We start from the raw sequence: 27769 nt of genomic DNA, 5'->3' as shown, positions 1-27769 counted from the left end.
ATCTCCTCATCCTCCCCCATTTCATCCGACCATTTCAAGAATCTTTAACATAACTGCAATTTACACATACACTCCAAAAGTTGTTCTCTGCTTACAACCCTGGTTAACATATTTGCAGGTATCTCTTTTCCCGGCATATAAAACACTTTTACAATACCATTGAATAAGCAGCTTCTAGAAAAATCTTCATACACATTTCTTCCTCTCAAATGCAAATTGACATCTCTAATTAGGCAGATTTGAACAAACCATTTTCAGAACTGAAATACACGCTTTCCTTCAAATATCAGGTAAGGAAATAAATAAAGCGTTTTGTGCTACTACTCTCAGCACACTTCATGCTAGGTTTAAAAACCCCACCAGAGTTGCTCATGACCGCAGTCTTTGCAAACTCTTCAGAAAATCTTTTCGGTGGTACACCCTTGGTTGTTCTCTCGGACCTGCGCAGAACTCTCTGATCCTCTTGTTCTGGTGCTTCCTCCTCTTTGGGAGAATGGGGAGCTAAAGTATATGAAGCTGCTAAGTCTGAAGGACAGATCCAGAGACTGTCTGATCATCTTGAGATCCAAGCAAGAGAGAGATAAAATATTAGGCCTTCACTTTGGAAAATCACTGGATATTCAAGGCAACAGAGCAGAAATCTACAAAGACATCCTGAAACAACTCTTGGACCTTAGATCTACTGTCAGGGGTTCAGGAGCAGAGGCGAGGGCAAGGGAGGAAACAGAGAGCGAGGGGGAGGAGGCAGAAGAAAAGATGAGTGATGACGACGACCCGAGATCTCCGAGTCTTTCCAGTGAATCAGAAGATTCACAGAAAGGAGCGCCAGTGGCCAGAGCAAGGGGGGAGCCTAGGGGGACATCCCAGGAAGAAGGGTCCAGAGGGGGCTCAGAGGGCAGCAGTGGGAAATCGGGACCAGCGTCACCAACAGAGCGCAGTGGAGAGGAAGGGCGCCAGGTATCGAGCTCTGGCAGCTCGCAGCAGGAGGGAGGGCATGAGTCAGGAGTGGCCACACCTCCATCGGGGAGCGAAGAAACGGTCAGGCGGAAAGTGGAAGGTTGGGCGCGCGCGCCAAGTTCAAATGCACAGGAAGGTGGTGCAGTAAGCAGCCCGGAAAGGGAGCCAGGTCCTAAAGCCCGACGCAGGGAGACAGAAGGGTCCGGGGGGTCAGCGTCAGAAGAGTCCCGGAAGGAAGAGACCACGGGGGGCAGAGGGACCCAGAGAAGAACGGTCAGGCGGAAAAGGTGGAGTAAGGCTAGGGTATTAAGCTGGTGTACAAGGGGCGGAGACTCAGACGGAGCTTCGCCGGTCTAACCCATAAGACGTAGAGCTGCACGCAGCAGCTTGAGAATGGAAACTGTAACTCAATAAAGACTTTTACAAAGTAACCGCTGGCTAGCGTGATCCTCTGTGAGCTAGGATCTGGGAGCAGCTCTGACAGTAAGCTCCGTCTCCAGTGGTGGGCATCTACAGCCTAGCGGACAGGAGAGAAGGCGGGTGCCTACTAGCGAGCTCACGAACGGCAGGCAATATGACGGCCGAACAGCAGATAGCGGATCTCAGAGGAGCAGTGACACAACTGAATGCCGAGATACTTGCATCCAAGAAGAGAGAGGAGGACGCAGCTGCCGCCTACAGAGATCTCCAGGTCAGGTTGGAAATGCTTACGAAGCAAGGGCAACTGACACCCAAACCGGAGGGGATTGGGTTGGGGAGACGAACAGGCGGTCTAGTCTCTCACTTCGATGGGAATTTACAACAGTACCCCAACTTCCGAGCAGATGTACAGTGTGCGCTGCAACTGCTGAACAAAGACTTTAGAGATGAGCAAGAGAAGGTGGGGTTTATCATGTCCCATTTGCATGGAGATGCTAAAGCATGGCTGCACAATTTGTGGAGAGATAAGGATCCGGCGCTCCAAAATGCGGATGCCTTTCTTAAAGCGATGGATGGATGCTTTTTATCAAGCATAGACGTGGACCTTGCCCGGAGGGAGGTACACGGACTGAAGCAAGGGAGGGCCAGTGTAAGGCAGTATCATGCCCGCTTTTTTGCATTGGTCAGTGCCCTGGAATGGGACAGAGATTCAGCTCCCGTCAGAGACCTGTTTTGGGAAGGATTGAACAGCGCGGTGAAAGACGAAATTGCAAGGGCGGAGAGACCCCGGAGCACGCAGGAGGTCGTTCAGAGGGCGCTGGCGGTTGGGGTGCGGCTGGAGGAACGTCCATGGAGCAGGGACGAAGGGCGTGGAGGGCGCGAACCAGCGAGAGGGTTCTCCTTCGTCCCCAGAGAAGCGGCGCGTGCGCAATCCACGCCTCCGCCAGGAGGGGGAGCGGAACCTATGGAGGTTGGCGGTGCCAGGGCTCAGTCAGCAACCAGAGCCATAGCGCTGGGAGCAGTCAAAGCGAAGCCTCCTAGAGGGAACCGGAAGTGCTACATCTGCGACAGTCCTCAGCACATGGCAAAAGAGTGTCCCCAGAGGATCCACAAGCACACTGCAGCCTCTGCAACGGTAACTGCAGCTACTCAGCACAAAGAACCACAGCAGGGAAACGACGGAGTCTGGCTGGAGACAGAGGCACTGGGGCCCAGCCAGACGAGTCAGTGAAGCAGTCCCCAGAGATTTTGCAGCCCACAGACCCCCTCCCGCCCAAACCAGTAGTGCAGCTTACTGCATCGCTTCAGCTACCCAATGGCCTCACCCTAGACGTGCCAATCACCGTTGACTCAGGAAGCAATGCGGACTTTATAGGGCAGGACTTTGTCGATAAGCACGCTATACAGCTGCTGCCTGCCACGCTGCCCCTACAGGTCGTCACAGTAGATGGCAGGGAGCTGCTAGGGGGGCAGGTGGTGAAGCAAACGCCACCAATGGCGATGCGACTTGGAAATCACAGGGAAGTCATCAGTTTTAATGTCACCAGACTGTCGGACACACCTATTGTCTTGGGCATGAGTTGGCTGGACAGACACAGTCCGACGTTGGCTTGGTACCAGCGGCAGCTGGTCTTCGGCTCATCATAATGCACTGAACACTGCATTCTACCCCGGCAGGAGGGAGAGGAGGAGGAGGCACAGCTGCAGCTGGGGACGCTGCAAGCAATCCCCCACAAATACGCCGGATTTTTGGAGGTCTTCTGCGAGAAGGAGGCGGACAAGCTACCCCCCCACAGACCATATGACTGCAAAATTGACCTCCTGCCAGGGGCGGCGCTGCCCAAAGGGAAGCTGTATTCCATGTCTGAGGACGAACTACAGGAACTCAAAGAGTTCATAGACCATAATTTGGAGCGCGGTTTCATCCGAGAGTCCAAGGCAGTGGGGGGCAGTCCTGTATTCTTTGTAAAGAAGAAGGACACGCCCCAAAAAAGGCTGGTAGTGGACTATCGCACCTTGAACAGCGTGACCAAGCCATCGGACTTCCCCATGCCCAGGATCGACGACCTCCTCGCGACGGTAAGCAAGGGCCGCGTGTTCACCAAGTTGGACCTGCGAGGGGCGTACAACCTCATTCGCATGCGGGAAGGTGATGAGTGGAAGACGGCCATGTTCACGCCCCTAGGCACCTACGAATACAGAGTTATGCCTTTTGGACTGCAAAATGGCTCCCACTGTTTTCAAGCTTTCATGCATCACGTGTTAGCCGGGCTCCTCTACAAGACGTGTGTCTGCTTCTTGGATGACATCCTGATCTTTTCTGAATCGCAGCAGGATCACGACATACACGTCAGGGAAGTGCTGAGCAGGCTACAGCAGCATAGGCTTTACGCCAAGCTGGAAAAGTGCCAGTTCGACGTGACGGAGGTGGATTTCCTGGGCTACAGGTTGTCAGACAAGGGGCTCGCCATGGACAGCGCCAAGGTTCGCGCAGTGTTGGATTGGAAAAGCCCGCGCACCCGGAAGGAGGTCCAGCGGTTTGTCGGCTTTGCGAACTTCTATCGCAAGTTCATCAAGGGGTTTGCTATGCAAACAGCGGCCATCACGGACACGCTCAGCTCCAAGAAGAAGAAGTTCATCTGGACGGAGCAGGCGGAGCAGTCCTTTCAGGCACTCAAGCGTCTCTTCGCGTCGGAAGAGCAGCTACTGCATGTCAACCCCAGCAGGCCGATGAGGGTGGAGACGGACGCTTCAGACAGAGCCGTGGGAGCAGTCCTGTTGCAGAGAGACCCGCAGGGGGCTTGGAGGCCGGGAGCGTTTTACTCCAGGAAGCTCAGCAAGTCTGAACAGAATTACACCATCTGGGACAGGGAGTTGCTTGCCATTCATGCAGCATTCAAGGCGTGGAGGCACTTCCTGATCGGCGCCAAGCACACGGTGCAGGTCTGCACGGACCACAAGAATCTGGAGCACTGGCGCACGGCACAGTTCCTGAACCAGAGGCAGATACGTTGGGCAGAGTTCTTTGCGGACTTCGACTTCCGAATAGAGTATGTCCCGGGAGACACCAAGGTCATGGCGGATGCCCTATCCCGTAAACCACAGTATCTGGAGGAGGCGACGCCAGCGGCTGCCATGCACATCTTCGCACCGACAGTGTGGGCGTGCGCTTCGGCAACAGTTGACCTGGATGCGGTAAGGCGAGCGTTGCAGGATGACTCCTTCGCGCAAGCAAAGATGGCAGAGGTGCACAGGGGCACGGCGGCGACAGACGAGTTCCAGGTGCGCGATGGATTGCTCATCCGTAAAGGGGCCATCTACGTGCCGGGAGACGAACTTCGTGCCAAGGTACTGCAGCAGCTGCACGACGCGCCCACTGCCGGGCACTTTGGCAAGGAGAAGACGGTGGAATTAGTCGCCAGAGACTTCTGGTGGCCCAGAATGAGAGGGGAGGTCGCGGACTACGTGGCGAGGTGCGACACCTGCCAGAGGGCCAAACCAGTGCACAGACCGCCGGCCAGACTGCTGGAACCGCTACAAACTCCGTTCGAACCATGGGAAAGAGTGGCCCTGGACTTTGTCACGGATCTGCCCAGCTCGAGAGGAAAGACGGCGGTGTTAGTGGTGGTGGACTTGTTCTCCAAGATGGCACATTTCATTCCGTGTGCGAAGGTGGCCACGGCGGAACAAACCGCCAAACTGTTCATAGATCACGTGTTCAAGGTGCACGGTCTGCCGCGGTCTATACTGTCCGACCGGGGACGGCAGTTCATCTCGAACTTCTGGCAGAAGCTGATGGGCTTCCTGAACGTCAAGATCAACCTGGCTTCGGCTAGACACCCGCAGACCAACGGACAAGCGGAGCGGGTCAACGCCATCATGCAGCAGTACCTGAGATGTTATGCGAATCAACAGCCAGCAACGTGGGTGGATTACCTGCCTCTCACCGAGTTCGCCTACAACAACACGAAGCACGTGTCCACAGGAGTGACGCCGTCACTCAATAAAAGACTAGGCCAAGAATTTATTTCATCGGACAGAGTTAAGAAAAGAGGAGTGGTGATTTATGCAAAGGAGAGCCTGTCACCAAAATTTTATTTAAAGATGAGCAAGGAAGAATTTTGGCTATTGAGATACAGACTCAAGGAGAAAAGTTTTTAATTTCAGGAATTTATGCACCGAATGAGGGGAAATTAGAATTCTATAAGAAACTGCATGAGACAATGCTGGACTATTTGGACTATACCAACATCATTATGATGGGAGATATGAACGGGGTGGTCTCCACAAATATGGACAAGTCACAAAATCAAAATTTAACAAAAGATGGCAGACTACCTAAGACCTTTTTTGAACTAACTGACAATATGGACTTGATTGACATCTGGAGGAGAAAGAACCCCCTAGGTAAAGAAGGAACATTCTTTTCTGAAGCCCATCTGTCTTGGACAAGAATCGACCAAATATGGATAACTAGAGGGCTGGCACCTAAGACCAGAAAAGTGGAAATCTGCCCCAAAACCTGCTCCGACCATAACGCGATGAAAGTGGAAATGAGACCTACTCCAATCGGTTCCTTCAGATGGAAAATGAATGACACCCTATTAAGAGACCAGGAGATTGTGGAGAAGGCCCAAAAAACTTTGAAAGACTACTTTGAAATAAATTTGAATACCACGGTGGAAAAAAGAGTAATCTGGGACGCAAGTAAAGCCGTTATGAGAGGGTTCTTGATACAACAGAACACGATAAAGAAAAGACTTTGGAATGAAAAAAAGGATAAGATCTTAGAGAAGATAAGAGATGGTGAGAAAAAATTGAGATCAAAACCAAAATCACAGGAGGTTCTGAGAGAAATCAAATTCCACCAAGCACAATATGCTAAATTGATAAATCAAGAAGTTGAGTGGAAAATTAAACAAATGAAACAAAAATCATTTGAATCAGCGAATAAGTGTGGGAAACTGCTAGCATGGCAGTTGAAGAAGAGACAAAAACTGAATACGGTTACAAACCTAGAGATTGAAGGGAGAAATATCCAGAAACCAGAGGAAATTAGAAAGTGCTTCCAGAGATACTTCAAACAACTTTATACACAAGGGCCGCAAAATGAGACGGAGATAGACCAATTTATAAAAATTAATGGGCTACCGAAATTGTCTCAGGAAAAGAGAACAATCCTGAACTATAAGATAACACAACATGAAATTGAGGGTGCCATTCAGAATATGCAACTAGGCAAATCTCCAGGGCCAGATGGTCTTACCTCCAAGTATTATAAAACATTGAAAGATTTTTTGATACAACCACTATTGGAGGTTTGTAATCAGATCATGGAGGGGAAGAAGGCGCCGGAATCGTGGAAAGAAGCTTTCATCACATTGATACCTAAATTGGAAACTGAAAAGACTCAACTTAAGAACTACCGTCCCATCTCACTCCTAAATGTGGATTACAAAATTTTTGCAGATATCTTGGCAAATAGACTCAAAAAAGTGTTAAATGAAGTAATTCATAAAGACCAGGCAGGCTTTCTCCCAGGTAGACATTTGTTTGATAACACTAGGAACATTATTGACATTTTGGAACTTTTGCAAACCAACATAAATACAAAAGCAGTGTTAATTTTTATTGATGCAGAGAAGGCCTTTGATAACATTTCTTGGAAAGGACTGGGAAAGGTTATGGACCACCAGAATGAAATTCACGGCATGTAATGCCCTGAAGGAAAATATTATGAAAATGATATATAGGTGGTACATGACCCCAGTCAAGCTTGCAAAAATATACCACTTATCTGATAATAAATGTTGGAAATGTAAGGAGGCTGAAGGGACATTCTTTCACCTCTGGTGGACCTGTCCAAAAGTGAAGGCCTTCTGGGAAATGATTTACAATGAGTTAAAAAAGGTATTTAAGTATACCTTTCCCAAGAAACCAGAGGCCTTCCTCCTGGGCATTGTTGGCCAGAAAGTGTTAAAGAAAGATAGAGTGTTAAAGAAGGATAGAACTTTTTATGTATGCAACTACAGCAGCAAGAATACTCATCGCAAAATATTGGAAGACACAAGATCTACCCACACTGGAAGAGTGGCAGATGCAAATGATGGACTATATGGAACTGGCTGAAATGACTGGCAGAATTCGAGATTTGGGAGAAGAAACAATGGAAGAGGACTGGAAAAAATTTAAGGACTATTTACAAAAATATTATAAGCTGTATGAATCTTAAGAATTTGCACAATTTGGAAATTTTAGCTTCAGCAATTAGATTTGATGAAACAGGAAACTAAGTTATAAGTAAGAAAAGGTTGAAATTTAAAGTAATATTATTTTTAATTTAAGGTATAAGTAATTGATAAAAAGTATTTTAAATTTAAAAATATAATATTTGAAAGGTACAAAATAAGATATGAAACATGGTAATAATTTGCTGATATCTTTATTGCAAAGAACGCAGGGTGAGGAAGATGTGGGGAAGTCCGGTTGGTTATGTAAAAAAGTTTTGAAAAGTTGGATTTTTTTTTTCCTTTCTTTTTCTTTTCTTTCCTTTTTTCTCCTTTTCTTCTTCTTTTTTTCTTTTACTTTTCTCTTGTATTTCTTGTGTTTTGTATGATTCTGTATCTGAAAAATGTAATAAATTTTTTTTTTTTTCCTTTTTAAAAAAGATAACATTTCTTGGAAATTCATGAAGAAAAACCTTGAAGGGATGGGAGTGGGACGGGGGTTTGAAAATGGAATAGAGGCAATTTACTCAGAGCAAAAAGCTAAACTGATAGTTAACAATGTGGTGACAGAAGAGTTTAAAATTGAAAAAGGAGCCGGACTTAAGATTGTATTATGAAGCTGCATCCTTCTGCTGGATGAAGGATTGGTTTCTGCTAGAAAACACAGATGTCCTAGATCTGGAAGGGCATAGCAACGCTTTTGGGTGGCATGCTTATTTGTGGTACGACAAGGCAAAGTCTCATAAATTGTTTAAAAACCATATTGTCAGGAAAGCTCTATTCATTGTCTGGACAAAATACAAGGACTTATTTGAAAATAAGACTCCGAGGTGGTTATCACCGACGGAGGCCAAGGCCATTAAACTACGTAACATGGAGAGTGGCTGGGCAAAATATTGTGAGTTAATAGAAAGAGTTGGTGACACTTGGAGGTTGCAGAGTTTCGAAAAATTGAAGGGAAAGGTGCGAGACTGGTTTCATTATGCCCAAATTTTAGAGGTTTTTAAAAAAGATAAGAAAATTGGTTTCCAGGTGGAAAAATCAAAACTAGAGACAGAATTACTTGAACCTAAGACTAAAGTGCTTTCAAGAATGTATAACTTGTTGCTTAAATGGAATACTCAAGATGAGACAGTTAAATCAGCTATGATAAAATGGGTACAAGACATTGGGTACAACATTATGTCTGAAGACTGGGAAAGGTTATGGACCACCGGTATGAAATTTACGGCATGTAGTGCCCTAAAAGAAAACATTATGAAAATGGTATACAGGTGGTACATAACCCCGGTTAAACTTGCAAAGATATATCATCTGTCTGACAATAAATGTTGGAAATGTAAGGAGGCTGAAGGTACCTTTTTTCACCTCTGGTGGACATGCCCGAGGGTGAAGGCTTTCTGGGAAATGATTTATAATGAGTTGAAAAAGGTGTTTAAGTACACCTTTCACAAGAAACCAGAGGCCTTCCTCCTGGGCATTGTGGGCCAGAGAGTGTTAAAGAAAGATAGAGTTTTCTTTTTATATGCAACTACAGCAGCAAGAATTCTTATAGCCAAACATTGGAAAGCACAGGAGCTACCCACGCTGGAAGAGTGGCATTCACAGCTGATGGACTACATGGAACTAGCTGAAATGACCGGCAGAATTCGAGATGTGGGAGAAGAAGCGGTGGAAGAGGACTGGAAAAAAATTAAGGACTATTTACAAAAACATTATAAGTTATATGAATGTTGAGAATTTGTTAAGTTTTCGGGAAAAATATGCTTCAGTATTGAGATTGGTAAATGGTGGAAATTAAGTTAGCATTCTGAAAAACATAAATTACAGACTATATAATCAAATGAAAGTACAAAAATACATAAAATAAGGTATCAATTTGCTATTTATTTTTATTGTAAAGAAAGCAGGGGATGGAAGATGTGGGGAAGTCCAGTTGATTATGAAAATAGATCTGGAAAAGTGATTTTCTTTTTTTTTTTTCTTTTTCTCTTTTTTCTTCTGTAACTTTCTTCTTTTTTGTAAAACTGCTTTTGTTGTGTCAATGACGATGTATTTTGACCTTGGAAAAAAAAAGCAAATAAAAACTATTTTTTAAAAAAAATAAAATTGAAAAAGGAACACGACAAGGTTGCCCCATATCCCCTTTGTTATTTATCTCAGTCCTGCAGGTGCTCTTGAACATGATTAGGGAGGACCGGTTGGTGCAAGGAATACAGGTCGGAGTGAAACAATACAAACTGAAAGCTTTTGCAGATGACTTGGTTTTAACATTACAGGAGCCAGAATCTAGCACGAAAAGAGTTTTAGAATTAATTTATGGGTTTGGTCGCGTGGCGGGGTTTAAACTGAACAAGCAAAAAACCAAGGTTTTGGGGAAAAAATTGACAACTGAGGAATCAGAAAGGTTTCAGAAAGAGACAGACCTAAAAATTGTAAAGAAGGTGAAATACCTGGGGGTAAACTTGACTGCTAAAAACCTGAACTTATTTAAAGACAATTATGAAAAATGTTGGTTAGAAATTAAAAAGGATCTAGAAATTTGGTCAAGATTGAAACTTTCCTTGTTGGGTCGAATTGCAGCTATAAAGATGAATGTATTGCCAAAGATGTTGTTTTTGTTTCAAACCCTACAGATTGTGGACAGAGTGGAGTGTTTTGGAAAGTGGCAGAAAGATATTTCTAAGTTTGTCTGGCAGGGCAAAAAGCCCAGAATAAAATTTAAGATTTTAACTGATGCAAAGGAAAGAGGGGGATTTGCCCTGCCGGACCTAAGGTTATATTATGAAGTTGCAGCTTTCTGCTGGATGAAGGATTGGTTACTGTTAGAGAACACTGATGTCCTAGATATGGAAGGGTTTAATAATGCTTTTGGATGGCATGCATATTTGTGGTACGACAAGGTTAAGGTTCATAAAGGCTTTAAAAACCATATTGTCAGAAAAGCAATATTTACTGTCTGGACAAAATATAAAGATTTATTAGAAAACAAGACCCCGAGATGGTTATCACCAATGGAGGCAAAGGCCCGAAAAAGACTCAATATGGAGGCCGATTGGCCGAAATATTGGGAAATAATAGAAAAAATCGGAGATAATTGGAGGTTGCAGAGTTTGGAAAAATTAAAGAATAAGGTGCGAGATTGGTTACACTACGCTCAAATTCAAGAGGTATTTAAATTGGACAAAAAGATAGGATTCCAGGTGGAAAAATCGAAGTTAGAGACAGAATTGTTAGAACCAAAGACTAAGGTACTTTCAAGAATGTATAACTTGCTGCTTAAATGGAACACTCAGGATGAGACAGTCAAATCAGCCATGATAAAATGGGCACAGGATATTGGGTATAACATTATGTTTGAGGACTGGGAAAGGTTATGGACCACCGGAATGAAATTCACGGCATGTAATGCCTTGAAGGAAAACATTATGAAAATGATATATAGGTGGTACATGACCCCAGTCAAACTCGCAAAGATATATCACCTGTCTGATAATAAATGCTGGAAATGTAAGGAGGCTGAAGGGACATTTTTTCACCTCTGGTGGACTTGTCCAAGGGTGAAGGCCTTCTGGGAAATGATTTATAATGAGCTAAAAAAGGTATTTAAATATACCTTTACCAAGAAACCAGAGGCCTTCCTCTTGGGCATTGTCGGCCAGAAAGTGTTAAAAAAGGACAGAACTTATTTTATGTACGCGACTACAGCAGCAAGAATACTTATTGCAAAACATTGGAAGACACAAGATTTGCCCACGCTGGAAGAGTGGCAGACGCAATTGATGGACTATATGGAACTGGCCGAAATGACTGGCAGAATCCGAGATTTGGGAGAAGAAACAATGGAAGAGGACTGGAAAAAAATCAAGGACTATTTACAAAAACAATATAAGTTGTATAAATGTTAAGAAGCTGCACGATTTAGAAAAACACGGCTCCAGTAATTTAGTTGTGAGATACAGAAAACTAAGTTATAAGTAAGAAAAGGTCGAAATTTAAAGTAATATTATGTTTAATTTAAGGTACAAATAATTGACAAAAACTACTTTAAATTTAGAAATATAACATTTGAAAAGTACAAAATAAGGCATGAAACAAGGTAATAATTTGCTGGTATTTTTTATTATAAATAATGCAGGGTAAGGGAGATGTGAGGAAGTCCAGTTAGTTATATTCTTTATTTTCTTTTATCTATGTTGTTTGTCGGTATACTTGTATTCATTTCTTTGTATGTTATCTTTTTGGTGAAGGGATTTTGTGTATTTACTCTTTATTTTGTGTTTGAAAACTCAATAAAATATTATTATTTTTTAAAAAAAGAAGAGGTGGCAGGAATACACAGAGGAATTATACCAGAAAGATATGAATGTCTCGTACACCCCAGGTAGTGTGGTTGCTGACCTTGAGCCAGACATCCTGGAGAGTGAAGTCAAATGGGCCTTAGAAAGCACTGCTAATAACAAGGCCAGTGGAAGTGATGACATTCCATCTGAACTATTTAAAATTTTAGTTTTAGATGATGCTGTTGAGGTGCTACACTCAATATGCCAGCAAATTTGGAAAACTCAGCAGTGGCCAGAGGATTGGAGTAGATCAGTCTACATCCCAATCCCAAAGAAGGGCAGTGCCAAAGAATGCTCCAACTACCACACAATTGCACTCATTTCACACACTAGCACACACACGAGCTGATTATAGAGAAAGATAGAGAGTGCCAGAAAGACATCTACTTCTGGTTCATTGACTATGCAAAAGCCTTTGACTGTGTTGACCACAGAAAATTATGGCAAGTTCTTAAAGAAATGGGAGTGCCTGATCACCTCATCTGTCTCCTGAGAAATCTCTATGTGGGACAAGAAGCTACAGTTAGAACTGGATATGGAACAACTGATTGGTTCAAAATTGGGAAAGGAGTACTACAAGGCTGCATATTGTCTTCCTGCTTATTTAACTTATATGCAGAATTCATCATGTGAAAGGCTGGGCTGGATGAATCCCAAGTCGGAATTAAGATTGCCGGAAGAAATATCAACAACCTCCGATATGCAGATGACACAACCTTGATGGCAGAAAGTGAGGAGGAATTAAAGAACCTTTTAATGAGGGTGAAAGAGGAGAGCGCAAAATATGGTCTGAAGCTCAACATCAAAAAAACAAAGATCATGGCCACTGGTCCCATCACCTCCTGGCAAATAGAAGGGGAAGAAATGGAGGCAGTGAGAGATTTTTACTTTCTTGGGCTCCATGATCACTGCAGATGGTGACAGCAGTCACAAAATTAAAAGACGCCTGCTTCTTGGGAGAAAAGCAATGAGAAACCTAGACAGCATCTTAAAAAGCAGAGACATCACCTTGCCAACAAAGGTCCGTATAGTTAAAGCCATGGTTTTCCCATTAGTGATGTATAGAAGTGAGAGCTGGACCATCTGGAAGGCTGATCGCTGAAGAATTGATGCTTTTGAATTATGGTGCTGGAGGAGACTCCTGAGAGTCCCATGGACTGCAAGATCAAACCTATCCATTCTGAAGGAAATCAGCCCTGAGTGCTCACTGGAAGGACAGATCATGAAGCTGAGGCCACCTCATGAGAAGAGAAGACTCCCTGGAAAAGACCCTGATGTTGGGAAAAATTGAGGGCACAAGGAGAAGGGGACGACAGAGGACGAGATGGTTGGACAGTGTTCTCGAAGCTACGAAAATGAGTTTGACCAAACTGCGGGAGGCAGTGGAAGACAGGAGTGTCTGGCGTGCTCTGGTCCATGAGGTCATGAAGAGTCGGACGCGACTAAATGACTAAACAACAACAGCTAGACGTTTTGGGGAAAGTTTCATTCATTGCTACTATGAGCTGAATAAAGAGCATTAAATTCACACTCGACTCCGAGTATATTTCACTGGCGATGAAGGTGGGATTCCGCTGAAGTAACTGCCATGCACAGCACCACAGCACTGCCGCCTGCCGCACCGCTGCATTGCACCGTGCATCCAGGCTTCAGTTCCAGGACTCAAGGAACTCAGAATGGCAACCGACAGCAGCTTCTCGCCGTTCAACCCAGCATTAGGAGACTGGGAAGGGTACGCCACCTGTTTCAACTTCCTCCTAGAAACTAAAGAGGTCACCAATGATGCCAAGAAGAGGGCGACATTCTTCAGCGTTTGCGAAGAGGAGACGTTTGAAATCGCCCAGGGTCTCCTTGTGCCTGAAATCGTCGCTACTGTTTCCTACAAAACAATAATGGAAAGGCTGAAGGGGCACTTCTCGCTGCAGCCCTCAGTGGTAGCTTGCTGAAATGCCTTCTACGCAAAGCGGCAAGCCCCCGGGGAAACCATAACCGGGTTTGTAACCTCCCTCTGCCAAGCCACCCGGCTCTGCAACTTCTCAGAGCTGGAGAACATGCTTCGTGACCGCCTCGTCGGTGGCCTGAGGGATGAGAAGCTGCAACGACGCCTCTTCGCCAAGAAGGACCTAACGTTTCAGGTCACTGGAGGAGGCCCTAGCAACCGAAGCCCACAAGAGGTTGGCACAAGAGGCACAGCCGAGCCTGCCGTCCCAACCGAGGATCCACCACGAAGACCTCACCAACGACTCAGAATCCGACAGGGAGGAGGTGCACTGAGTGCAGCGGCACACTCAAGCAGCCCACACACCACAGCTGCCTGGGCCAGAAGGAGGGAACTGTGCAAGCTGAGGGGAGAGCCACAAGAGGAGGACCTGCCGTTTCCGCAATGCAGAGTGCAGGCAGTGCAGAAAATCGGGACACATCGCCCATGTGTGTCAGGCTCGGCCCGCCCGATGCCAGGCATCAGATGACTGACCCAAGAGCCCCAGGTCCCGGGGCCCAACGCACCAATGAAACTCGATGGAGATCACGGACTGCCAGGTATACCAGTTGCCCCATTCCAACACAGAGAAAATTTACATAGAGGTACAGATAGATGGGGCCCCGTGCCGAATGGAGTTTGACACGGGTTCAACTCTATCCATAACCTTGGCATGGACCTTAAGGGAGCTGTGCCCTAACGGGGGTCCCAAACTCAAGCCAGCCCCATTCACCCTCCGGGACTTCCAGAAACGTAAGGTCCCCATAATGAGGGGGGACCTTCAGGGTGCAATATTTACAGTAGCTATTAGAAAATAAAGAAGTTATGCTTCACAGCTTTCTTCCATGTTGTTTATACTCTGCTGTGTTTGGTGCTCACAACAGACAGTTGTGGGTCCAGTGCACTTAGACCTGCTTTCCAGAAGTGGAAGGTCTCTGGAAGTGCTCCAGTTCGCCAATCCCAGTCAGGGCAGAACCAGATGTTGAGCCCAGTTGTTGGCATCAGCTCAAAGGCCAACCAAGAAGCCAAAGGTACATTTCTTCCGTGTGTTTGGGTGTGAGGCGTGGGTTCTTGTGTCAAAGCCCCAATGCAGGAAGGGTGGCCCCAGGTCCCGGAAAATGATCTTTTGTGGGTATGAGCCAGGGACAAAGGGGTAGAGATTTGCCTATCCAGGGGGCAATCAGTCAAGGGTTCTAGTCAGCAGGAGTGCTGAGTTCTGTGAGCAAAACGGGTGGACACACATCCATGGGAATCCTGACGTTCTCTCAGAGAGTTTGGTTGACTCTGCTGAGGAGGGAGAGTTAGTAACTGAACCTGCTCAGGATCAGGTCCCTGACCAGGAGCAGGAAAGGGCCTCTCCAAAGGCTGTGAAGCAAGAGCCTAGGAGTGCACCCACACCTCCCAAAGCCAGTCCAGTTAAGTTTAGAAGACACAGTAAATCAGAGGGGGAGTCTTCTGATGACAAGGACACACTAGCTGGACCCAGTACTTCTGGGTCAGAGGGGGCATCTGACTGTTGGGATACTGCCAGGGAGACAAAGGCCATCATGCCCCCATGCCGTCTCCGGACGATCCATCGATCTCCCGTAGATACAGGGACACGAAAAATCCCCTTCTACACATTCATCAATGCCAGACCTGGAACCTTCTTATAGCACTGACCAATCAAGAGAAGAGGTGCCTTTGCCAACCTTCCCAAATAGCCCACTCGCTCAGTCTTATCCCTCTTTGCGGAGTATTATGGATTCAACAGCAAGACCAGTGACAGAACTGATTGAAGATCCAACAGGCCACATAAATCAAGTAGCCCAAAAGACCAGTAGCAGGCTACAGAGAGACCAAACTTCTGACGAGATAGATGGACCACACCGGGTGGCCCACCAAACTCTTTTGGAAAAGGGGCCCGCCCCTGCTCAAGGTCCTACTCCTAGTAGATCGAGTGGCCAAGTTCAACAGTCAGACAACCTTGTAAATCCTCCCACTCAGCTTTTACGAGAGGTTTTTCATCAGAGGAAGATAACTGATTTCTTTATTGGCTCCCCTCTTCCCGTATTAAAGTCGAGCCAACCTTCCGAATGACAGTCAATTGGAGGAACGAGGAAACCCCAGCCTTCAATATTAAGTTGGAACATAGCTGGATGGAAAAGTAAAAAATCAGATCCAGAATTCCAAAAATATATTAATTCCTTTCTTATCGTACTATTACAAGAAACTTGGGTGGAGGAGGAAATTGAGTTAAATGGCTTTGAGTTTATATGTCTGCCTGCTAGCCCGTCAACGAATGGTGGCCGCCCTAAAGGTGGCCTTACAATTGGTATCTCCCTTAAACTTTGGGCTAAACTTTCACTAGTGCACGCATTTCCGCCTTATGCTATTACCGGACTGATCTCTGGTGGAAACTTCTCTTTATTGGTTACAAATGTCTATTTCCCCCCGGGAGGGTTAGTAGCTGATCTTACTTCTAGATGGGAATCCCTAGAGGATTTTTTACTTTCTTGTTATCTTAAATATCTTAATGTCCCCTCCATTACCGGAGGCGATTTTAACGCTCGGATAGCCTCAAATCGGGAGGCTCTTATAAAGTCTAAATGGTGGGTCGACCCCGGCGCTCAAACCTACGATCTAGTATATATCCCCACTAGAATATCAAAGGATGTAAAAGTCAATAAGGCGGGAGTGATGCTTTATCAGATGACTTTGCGCCTTAATTTAATTATATTAAATGGCAGGTGTCCTCCAGATATACCAGGAGAGTTCACCCACCTGGGGTTAAAATCAAACAGTGTTCTTGACTATGTATTGGTTTCCCGGGATCTATTTTTGAATGTCACCTCTTTTAAAATTGATAATGCCCAATTTAGTGACCATCTTCCCCTGACAACCAAGTTATGTGTTGACTGGCAGATGCTCGAGCGCTTCCACCCAATCCCAGTGATTGTGGAGCCGTCCACTAAAACAAAGGGGATTAGATGGTCCCCTGCCCTCGCCCATAGATATACGGATTTTATCCGAGAAAAGTTTCCTGGTGATCAGCCGGACGTAGGAATAGTCCCGCGTGATCCTATTACCTGTATGAATTTTTATTCTTGCCTGATAGAAGTTTTAACTCGCTTTTTTACTTCTCCAACCTATGGAGTTAAAAACGATCATTTTAAATTTGGCGCCCCTTGGTTCAACTCTGCTTGTAAACTAGCCAAACTCCATCTACATACAATATATAATGACTATAAACTTTCCGGTGCTCTGGCCTTACCTCCATCTTATTCCCTGGCTAAAAAAGCATACAAACAGGCCCAGAAATCGGCCAAACGGGAATGGCATTTAAATCGCTGGCAGACTATAATTTCTGCCTCAAAATCTCATAACTCCCGGAAATTTTGGTCCTTAATAAAGGGAAGAAACACGAAATACCCCTTAACGGTGATCCCGGCCCCTACATGGGAGCAGTTCCTGAGAAAATATTTCTCAGTGGCAGAAGCTCCGGCCACTCACTGGAGACCTTCTAATCCCCTTCCCGTCTGGCCCAATACCGACCCTGCTGAAATCTTAGAATTGATAGCTGAGCTGAAAACAGGTAAGGCCCCTGGGCCAGATTTGGTCCCTGTTGAGGCTATAAAGCTACATTCTGCATGGTGGGCAGGGATTTTAGCTAAAACGTTCGACGCAATAAATGCCACGGGCTTAATACCAGGAACGTGGAAGGAGGCCATTATAATTCCTATCTACAAAAAAGGCCCTCCCAGTGACCCAGGGAATTACCGGAATATCAGTCTGCTATCGTCCATTGGGAAAATATATGCCCGTTTTTTGCTGGCAAGGTTGATGAAGTGGTCAGCTGAGGCTGACCTGATTGGGCATGAGCAAGCTGGATTTAGATTAAACCGATCCACAACAGACCAGGCAATTATTCTTTATCACTTAGCCCGGAAATACTCGACGGGGCCAACTTTGCGCAGCTTTCATAGATTTGAAAGCTGCGTTTGATAGTATTCCGAGGCAATTACTATGGGATAAACTTGCCTGCTGGGGAATAGATAGAAGGCTCCTGTGGCTTATCTCCCAACTTCATGCCGGGTCCGTGGCGAGGGTAAGAATATCCCCTGCTGGAGACCTAACTAACCCAGTGCCAGTAAATAAGGGTGTATGCCAGGGTTGTATTTTAGCGTCACTTCTTTTTAACTTATTTATCAGTGATATGAGGAACCCATTAATCGACTCACAAAAATTTATCCACACCCCCCGTATAGCAGATTATCGTTGTCCTTTACTTCTCTACGCAGATGATGCGGTACTACTCTCTTACTCCAGAGTGGGTTTAAGGAGGGCACTAAAGATTTTTGCGTCATATTGCCATTCTAATCATCTGTCTATCAACCACACCAAGTCCAAAGTATTGATATTTTCAAGGAGTCGAAAATTATATTCATGGAAATTGGAGGGCACGAAAATCGAACAAGTACATAAATTTAAATATTTAGGAATTTATTTTCAATATAATTTAGGGTGGAAAGCGCACGTTGAATATCTTCAAAACAAGACAAAAGCCCTAACACACTCCCTCCTCCGTTTTTTCTACTCTGAGGGGGCCTTATTCATCCCTGCAGCCTTGAAAGTGTATAGCATCAAAGTGATGGCCACAATGGCCTATGCTGCACCTTTATGGGCTGCCTTTGCAAACCTCTCACCTTTAGAGTCGCTTCAAAGCCAATTCTTACGCCGACTTTTAAAACTACCAACATGCGTAAGTAATGCGGCTATTCGCTTAGAAATGTAGATCCCCACAGTGGAGTTAGTTTTATGGAGGAGAGTTTTGATTTATTGGATATCCCTATGGCATAAACCCCCGAACCACTATCTCATTCAATGCATGTGGCGGGATGACTTCACAAATTTGTGGTCAGGAAAAATCCATGCCAAATTGCTGTCCTATGAGATCTCGCCCACTGAATTGCTCAAACTGGATCTAAACGTGGCAAAAAGGTGTATAAATCAAAGGCTGGATGATGCGGAGCTATACCAAAATTTCTTAGCTGGTGGTGGAGCCTGCTCGCCGTTAAATCTCGGCATAACCCCTATCTACCGTGCTCCGTCCTACTTAACATCGCTTATGGCCGCATCTCACCGATATGCCTTCATTAGAGCTAGGTTCAATGTTTTTCCAACAAACGTGCTGAGACATAGATTCACTAAGAGCCAAGTCCCTTCAATGTATACTTGTGAAATGAAAACATCTGAATCTCTACATCATGTTATGTTTATCTGCCCTATGTACAGTTCAGCTCGTGCTAGTATACTAAACTCCATAATCCAGCCTATGGCTGACAAACCAGTAGACCTACAGCTTGCCTGGGTTCTTCAAGATGTGGATCCTTATATTACCCTACAGGTTGCTAAATTCCTAACAGCCGTCCTCTCGTACAAGAGACGGAATGGAATGTTAGCTGATTATTGATAGCTATAAGAATTTTCGATAATGACATCAGATATTGATTTTAGCGTAGTGTCTAAATTTTTAATCTTAATCTTAAATTTTCCTTTTGAATTGCCAATATTTGTCCTTGTGAGCTGTGAATTGTGTTATATTACTTGTGGCTTGTACGAGACCGCTGTTTTATTTGATTTGTTTTGTGTGTTGTGCTTTATGATGGGCATAATAGCCGAATAAACATTTTGACTTTACAGGGACACGAGCCTCAGAAATAACATGCCACATTCCAAGGCTGGTGCACGTTCTTTCAGCAGAGTTTGCACAGCGAAAGATGCACTCAGGAGAGCATTATTTACAACTTTATTCAGCGTTGGCCAGAACAAAGAAAACATGACTGCCTGCTTTGATGTCTCCAGCACGGAGAGAGAAAACAACAGCTATAGACAAAACAGAAACATCCTGTGAACAGGAAATATGCAGGCTGTGACACAACAACCTGCTCCCTTCTTAAGGTGGAACGGAAATATCCGAACATCCTCCCCCTTTCCGTGTAACGTGTAGTACTTGTGGTTCAACACAATTGCAACCTCTGTACATAAACCTTAAGTTGTTCTCTGTTAACAACCTTAGACAACAGATCAGCAGGAATTTCATTTCCTGGCATGTAGGACACCTGAATGAGTCCTTTCTGAATACACTCTCTAGCACGATGTAGCTTAATCTGCAAGTACTTGGTTCTTTGCTTGCAGCTCTCTGAGTTCAGCAAAGCCAAACAGGATCTATTGTCTTGATACACTTGTATAGGACATTTCACAGAAACTTTGATGTCCTTAAACAGTTGCATCAACCATTCACAATCCATGAGTGAAAATGACAGAGCACTGAGTTCTTCTTCACAGGAACTTAGGCTTACTGTCGTCTGCTTCCTGCACAGCCAGTCAAACAGACAGTGGTTGTACATGTAGCATACTCCAGAAGTGCTTGTACCATCCGTGGTGTCACTTCCAAAACTAGCATCTGCAAAGATTTCAAGACCTCCAGTCTTCTGACTGGTGAACCTCAACCTGTAGTGCAAAGTCCCTTTCAAATAGCGGGCTATGCGCTTCAGAGCTTTCCAATCCTGAACAGTAGGATTGTTGGCATGTCTGCTAAGCAGGTTAGTGCTTACAGCTATGTCAGGTCTTGAACATCTAGCAATGAAATTCAGCTTGCCTAGAATGCATCTGTACAGCGTAGTGTCAGAAAACGCTTCAGCAGTACTATCTACCTGGTAACCTGTCACCATCGGTCTGTCTGCTGGGTTTGCATCAACCAAATTCAACCTGGTTATTACATCAGCAATTTTCTGTGTTTGGTGTACCAGAAAATTACCTGCTTGGTCCGTCTCCACCTGCAGAGAAAGATAGTTGGATACCTCACCAAGATCCTTCATGTCAAAGTGCTCCTTCAGCTGAGCTAGGGTGCTTTGGTACAAAGCCTGATTCTTCCAAAACATCAGAAGATCATCAACAAAACATAAACAATACAGTTTGTTTTGCCCCTCCTCCTTGACAAACACACATGGATCAGCTTTGCCCTGGTGAAAACCTAGAGAAAGCAATGTCTCAGTGAGTTTTGTGTTCCAACGCCTGGCACTCTGCTTGAGACCATATAAGGATTTCCGAAGTTTACAGACCATTCCCTTCTGTATCTGCATTCCATCCGGTGGAAGCATAAACAGCTCCTCCCCCAAAACCCCGTACAAAAAAGCTGTATTAATGTCATGATGGGAAACATGCAGTTTCTCCTCTGCAGCAATCTTGAGCATCAGCCAAATGCTCTCATACTTGACGGTGGGTGAGTAGATATCATGGTAATCCTGTCCTGGTACCTGTGAAAAACCTCTGGCAACCAATCTGGCTTTGTGTCTGACAACCTTGCCATTCTGGTCTGTCTTGGCCTTGAAGACCCATTTGCTGCCAACCAGTCTCATTCCTGTGACTACCGGTACCAGCTCCCAAGTTTGGTTCCTATTCAAGGAATCAACTTCAGCCTTCATGGCATTAAGCCAAGGCTCAGCATCTTTAGAGGTTAACTCCTGAACCTCTTTGAAGCTTGAAGGTTCCCACACCTTCTCTGAGCTACTAAGAACAGCAGTTGCCGTCTTAGCAAACTCATCAGCAAATCTCTTTGGAGGCTTGCCTTTGGTGGCCCTTTCAGATCTGCGTACTATACGCAAGTCTTCTTCACTCATCTCCTCCTTCTTAGGAGAAAAGTGACCAATGGTGAACAGTGGTTCTTCCAGTTCATTGTCAGACGCATCAGATGGTCTGACTGAGGCCTTTGCGCTCTTGTAGTCTGCTGAGTCATCACTGTCGCTGACACCAGCAGCAGCGCTGCCCACTGAGCTGGAATCCGAACTCTGATCATCATCATCATCATTCTCAGCTTCTTCTTTTACCTCAACATTATCTGCTTTTTTCACATCATCTTCATCTTCCTCCGGGTAACTCTGGAAAATTCCCACATTTCCCCCCCCCCCACTTAGGATTGTACTCAACACTCTTTGTGAACTTAATGGACTTAGAGTCAGTCATCCATACCCTGTATGAACCTTTTTCGTACCCCATGAAGAAACCATGTGCCCCACGTTTCCCAAGCTTGTTGCTCTGTGGGGTGTTTACCCACATGTCAGAACCAAAGATTCTCATGCGCTTGACGTAAGGTTTCTTACCAAACATCTTCTCATAGGGAGTACAACCAATAGGTGATGACAGTCTCCTGTTATAGGAATAAACGAACGTGGACAAAGCCTCCCCCCAAAACTTCTCAGGGAGATTGGCATCATGCAACAAGGTTTTTAGGCCTTGAAGCAAAGTTTGGTTTGCTCGCTCAGCAAGTCCATTCATCCATGGCGATCTAGGCGTTGAGAGGTCATGCTGGATTCCCTTCTCAGTCAGGAAAGCTTCAAACTGCTGAGAAGTGAACTCCCCGCCCTGATCAGTAAAGAGACAGCCGATACGTTTACTGTGAGCATTCTCCAACCAAGCACAGAATGCCTTGAACCTAGGAAACGCTTGCAATTTCTGCTCGAGCATAAACACATGAATGTACCTGGAAAAAGAATCAATTAGAACCATGAAGTACCTTGCTCCACCCAAAGAGGGCACAAGTGGACCAACCAGGTCTGCGTGGACTAGCTGGTAGGGTTTGGAAGCCTGCCTGCTAGACTCCTTGCCTTTTGGAGCAACCTTCACCTTGTTCTCTGCACAAGATACACATTTCATGTGAAACTTACAGGGCTTGATGTTCAAACCCTGAACCAACTCAGGCATCTTGGCCAGTGCCTGCCAAGACATGTGTCCAAATCTTCTGTGCACCTTGCATGAAGAACTTTGTTAGTTTGTGCAACACAACAAGAATCAACATTAGACACAGCAACAGCATTGCCATCATAAGTTATACAGAATAAGCCACCCATAAACTTTGCATGCAAAATGTCCTCTTTGCCTTTCCTGATGACACAGACGCTCCTCTTGAAGGAAATCTCAAAGCCACGCCCAGTCAGCTGTGGGACACTGAGCAAATTGTCTGCAGCACCTGGAACATAAAGTACATCTTTGATGGTTGTGTGCAGACTTGCCAGTTTCACAGTCCCCTCTCCTGCGATTCGCAACGTCTTTCCATCAGCCTGGTGGATCTCTCCATCTTGAGGCGTGAAGGAGATAAACAGACGCTTGTTGTTGGCAGTGTGCCTTGATGCACCAGAATCCACAACAAATCTGGCTTTGGCTTTTGGAGCAGCTTTTCCAGCAAGCAAAACCTTGTCTTCCACTGGCTTGGGCTGCTGCTTACCCCCCTGCTCCTGGCCTTCAAATTTGCCTTTGGCCTTCAGTGAAGCAGTGCCAGCTAACAAAGCCTTGTTTTCCACCGGCGTGGGCTTTCCACCCCCCCTTCTGCTTCGGGCCATCTGCAGGGTTCTGTCTCTGTTTACTTCTGGCCTTCCGGTATCTGTGAGGATGACCTTGGTTCTCACAGGACACACAGCTCTCAGCTGCCGACTCCTTGGCTCCCCCTGGAGTCTGGAATGCTGCCTGGGATGACATCACAGTCAGCTCCCCCTGCAGCTTGCAACCGGTGCCCTCGGCATCCCTGCAATCACTCTCATTCTGGGAAACAGCCAGGACCTCCGATGCAGTCAAACTCTGGGCTGGGATGACCGGCAGATGGGCTACTTTCAAAGCATTCCACATCTGACGTGCTGTCGTGTTGCCAGCCAGTATAGATATTTCCTCCAGAGAGACGGATAAGACTATTACGTCTATGGCCCTTGAATCTTGGGCCCTCCATCTATCTGTCAGAGGAACTGGAGGGGCTTCACACACAGTATGCCACACTCCAAACTGTCGCAGCAAGCTCTCACAGCAACTTGCCTAGGTCTCATAATTGTGGGCATTCAACTTTGGGCACTCAGTGCCTTCAGAGGTCTCTGGAAGTGCTCCAGCTTGCCAATCCCAGTCAGGGCAGAACCAGATGTTGAGCCCAGTTGTTGGCATCAGCTCAAAGGCCAACCAAGAAGCCAAAGTACATTTCTTCCGTGTGTTTGGTTGTGAAGCTTGGGTGCTTGTGCCAAAAGCTCAACGCAAGAAAGGTGACCCGAGGTCCCGGAAAATGATCTTTTGTGGGTACGAGCCTGGGACAAAAGGGTGGAGGTTTGCCTATCCAGAAGGCGATCAGTCCAGGATTCTAGTCAGCAGAAGTGCTGAGTTCTGTGAGCAGAGTGGGTGGTCAAGGATCCATGCGAATCCTGACGTTCTCTCAGAGAGTCTGTCTGATTCTGCTGAGGAGGGAGAGTTAGAAGCTGAACCTGTTGATGAGGATCAGGTCTCTGACCAGGGTCAAGAACAGGGAGGGGCATCTCCACAGGTTGTTAAAAGAGAGCCCAAAAGTGAGCCTTCGTCTCCTGTTAGTCAAGTGCAGAAGGCCAGAAGACGCAGTAAGTCAGAGGGGGAGTCTTCTGATAACAAGGACACACTTGCTGGCCCCAGTGGGTCAGAGGGAGCACCTGAGACATTGCTCAGACGTTCCACACGCACTACAAAGGGGGTACCACCTGAGAGGTTTGAGGTCACCAGCGTGTGGGTTGGTTTAGCGCAGTGCGAACCAGAGAGTTTTGAGGAGGTTCAACAGTTGCCTGAAACAGAAGCCAGGAAGTGGCAAGAGGCAATGGGAAAGTGTGGGAGTCAGATAGCCATGGCAGAGGCTTGTAATATTGCAGGGTGCCCCCTGACCTCGGCTGACCAGCACTCTGAGCTTTACAATGTATTGGAATGCATGACCTCATATGGAGTTATGTTCCCCCCCCCTCTGGGCAGTGTAACCCTATATATGGTTTGTGGGTGGGTTAAAGCCTTGACCGGATGTAGGTAACGTGAGACATTGGAATGCAGCCATGCGGCTGGAGAGGAACAAAGGGTAATAAGAATAAACGGACTGGAGGAAGAGGTGAAGTCTGAATTTAGCTGCCCTCCGTCCATGGAAAGATTACTGGCCTCAGTGTCTTTATTTTATGCCTAAAAAGCACCATTTGTAACGGCAGGCTCCGACAAGTGGTGCCCTCTCTGAGGCAGAATAAAAGGATACGGCTGAGGTTTTTAAAAGAGAAAAAAGAAGCAACTGGAAGCAAACAGTCTGAGGCAGACTAAGAGGATTTTAAAAGAAGCTGTGAGAGGATTTTCGATCCAAGCAGTGGTTATCATCGACTCACTACGTCCGGCAAGGATTGCAAGCGCTAATCATCTTAAAAAGATCCCGGTGAGTCCGATACCTTCTCTTCTCTTCTATTATATTGATTTTTTAAAAATGGGCAGCTCTTTGACTACTCCCCAACAGAACTTTTTAAAAGACTTAAAATTTCTCCTCTCCTCCAACAAATTGGAAGTTCCAGAGGGTGATTTGATACAGCTTATTCTGTGCATTCAGGAACACTGTTCCTGGTTCCCTTTGGACGGAACATGGGAACTGAAGCTTTGGGACAAAATAGGGACACATTTTCATGGGCATCCCTCCATAGGTGTTCGAATTTTAAATGCTTGGTGCAAGGTTCGATATGCTATGGGTTCTTTATCACCAAAAAATATCTCCCTGGCTGCATTGCCATCACAACCTTCAGCTTCTTTAATTCAGTCTGCTGTCCTGCCATCTGTCCCAATCCTTGCCCTGCCAGCAGCTCCAGAACCCAAGCCTCCAGATTATAGTTCCTCACCAGAGGACCCAATCCTGCAAAAATACCGTGGTCTGGCTGGAAATGACCCTGCTCTTTCAGCAGCAGAACCAGCTACCCCCTTTCAACGTGCAGCCCTTGCCTGTTCCTTATCTCAGGATACCATGGCATTCCCTGTTATTGTGCCCCCTGCTGGTGCTCCAGCAGGAACTCAAGCCCAGCACCAACCTTTTGACTTTAAAATCTTGAAAGAGCTCCAATTGTCAGTCAGGACAAATGGACTTCAAGCACCATTCACACAGGCGCTTTTGGAAGCCACATTAGCCCAGCTGTTGGTGCCAGATGACATCAAGCTTTTGGCACGTACAGTTTTACCTCCCTCAGCTGGTGTATTATTTGTTCATGAATGGGAAATCGCCTGTCGTGGTTATGCTCCTGCCTTACTGCAACAAGCAAGAGGGAATAATCCTAATATTACCCTCGCAGATGTGATGGATGCTATGATGGGGCGTGGGCCCTTTGCTCAGGCTTCAGTACAAGCCACACTGCTGCAGATTTTATTGAGGGATACTGCTCTTGCTGCTCAACAAGCAATGAGAAAAAATCCCAGAACCCACCAGTATCCAGTCGAGGTGGGGTTCAATCAGACAAGAACCTAGAGAATCATATTCTTCCTTTATGGACAGACTGCTTACAGCAGTGAGTCATCAAATTGAAAATCCTGAAGCCAAACAAATTATTATCAAACAATTGGCCTTTGCATATGTCAATGAGGATTGTAAGGTTGCGTTAAGACCGATAACACACAATCCTGCCACAGATACAGCAGCCATGCTTCGCATTTGTCAGTCTGGTGATACAGCCACCCACAAGATTCATTTGCTAGCAGCAGCGCTCAATGAAAACCAGCCTGTAGCCACCGATACAACGTTTCCAGCGTGGCAAACTGGGATCACCGATACCTCAGTGTGGGTAGAACGGTGGCCTCCACCAAAAGGAAAATCCGCAGCAATGGCACCATCCTGTTTCTGAACAGCTTATTTCTGAACAATTGACTTTCGGCCATATTGAACCATCTTCATCCCACTGGCTCCAGCAGACAGGGAACAGTTTGCTTTTACATTGCCAGTATATCACAATTCGCAACGATATCAGTGGATTGTCCTGCAGGCATGCGGAACTCCCCTACACTTTGTCAACAATTGTGGGTGAAGCATTGAAACCTTTCCACATGCGCCACCTAGAGGTGCTGCACACAAGCTGCATCTGGCAGTATTTGCTACACAGTTGTTGCCAACAGGAAATTTATATGCTCAGGCGGAACAAGAAGAAGACTATCTGCGTTATAGAATGGCTACATCTACCGCACATCCCACCAAAAAACATTATTCCATAATTGAATCCACATCAGACATTGTTATCAAAGGATAACTTTAAGCGGTTATGATGTTACCTCAATTTATTTACCCTTTTCACAGACTGAACAGCAGCATTTATTCATAACAAATGCTGCCGTGCAAATTGCTTTAGCTGATTTTATAGGTGTCATCATTTTTAACCCTCCAAAGGATGACCGTTTGACATTTCTGAGACAGGTCACCTATGTTTTGGCTACCCCTTGTCTATCACACCTCTCTCCTCTGCACTAACCCTTTTCACGGATGGAACAAGAAGTAGGGGAGTGGTGACATGGGAGGAGGGAGGAAAATGGAAATGTTTATTTTTCCCTCCACAGCTTCTGCCCAGCGAGCAGAGCTAGCAGTTGTGATTCTTACCTTTCAATCCTTTCCTACTCAACCTTTCAATCTTATTGTGGATACTCAGTATGTATATCGCCTTTTTGCTATTTTACCAATATCTTGTATAACTCCTTCCTTGGATTCTGACTTGTTTTCCTTGTTTCTTGCCCTGCAGGCCTTACTTCAGCATAGAGAGTTCCCTTATTATGTTGCACATCTTCGCTCCCACACATCGCACCCAGGGTATTTAGCAGAGGGCAATGCAAGAGCAGATGCAGCACTGAAGAACATTTCTGCCTTTTCTCTCTTTTCTGATCCTATACTATGTCATAACACCTTTCACCTTCCTGCGAAAGCATTGGCAAAGCATTTTTCTATTCCTTTGGCCCAAGCAAGGGATATAGTTTCCCAATGTGCTTCTTGTTCTAAATCTCAGCTGGCCATTCCTTTTGATGCTGTCAATCCTAGGGGCACG

The 27769-nt window shown here is 45.7% G+C and overlaps 1 protein-coding gene and 2 long non-coding RNA genes across 3 annotated transcripts in view; all 3 read right to left on the bottom strand.

Moving 5' to 3' along the window:
- Nucleotides 1–27769, bottom strand: part of LOC309523254 (uncharacterized protein) — a gene marked incomplete at both ends in the record, with an annotated part of 611327 nt that overhangs the window by 238688 nt on the left and 344870 nt on the right. The gene's annotated exons all lie outside the window — the stretch shown is intronic.
- LOC309523358 overlaps nt 1–27769 on the bottom strand; it is a 432302-nt gene that overhangs the window by 101960 nt on the left and 302573 nt on the right. The gene's annotated exons all lie outside the window — the stretch shown is intronic.
- Nucleotides 24725–27242, bottom strand: LOC309523334. Its single transcript, XR_014215304.1, has 3 exons — nt 26535–27242; nt 26000–26210; nt 24725–25765 (listed from the first exon to the last, which is right to left on the bottom strand). It is a non-coding gene; the product is annotated as an uncharacterized lncRNA (long non-coding RNA).

This window comes from Podarcis vaucheri (assembly GCF_965113315.1).
Source record: "Podarcis vaucheri genome assembly, chromosome: W".
Classification (NCBI taxonomy): domain Eukaryota; kingdom Metazoa; phylum Chordata; class Lepidosauria; order Squamata; family Lacertidae; genus Podarcis; species Podarcis vaucheri.
This window is presented reverse-complemented; position numbering and strand designations above follow the sequence as displayed.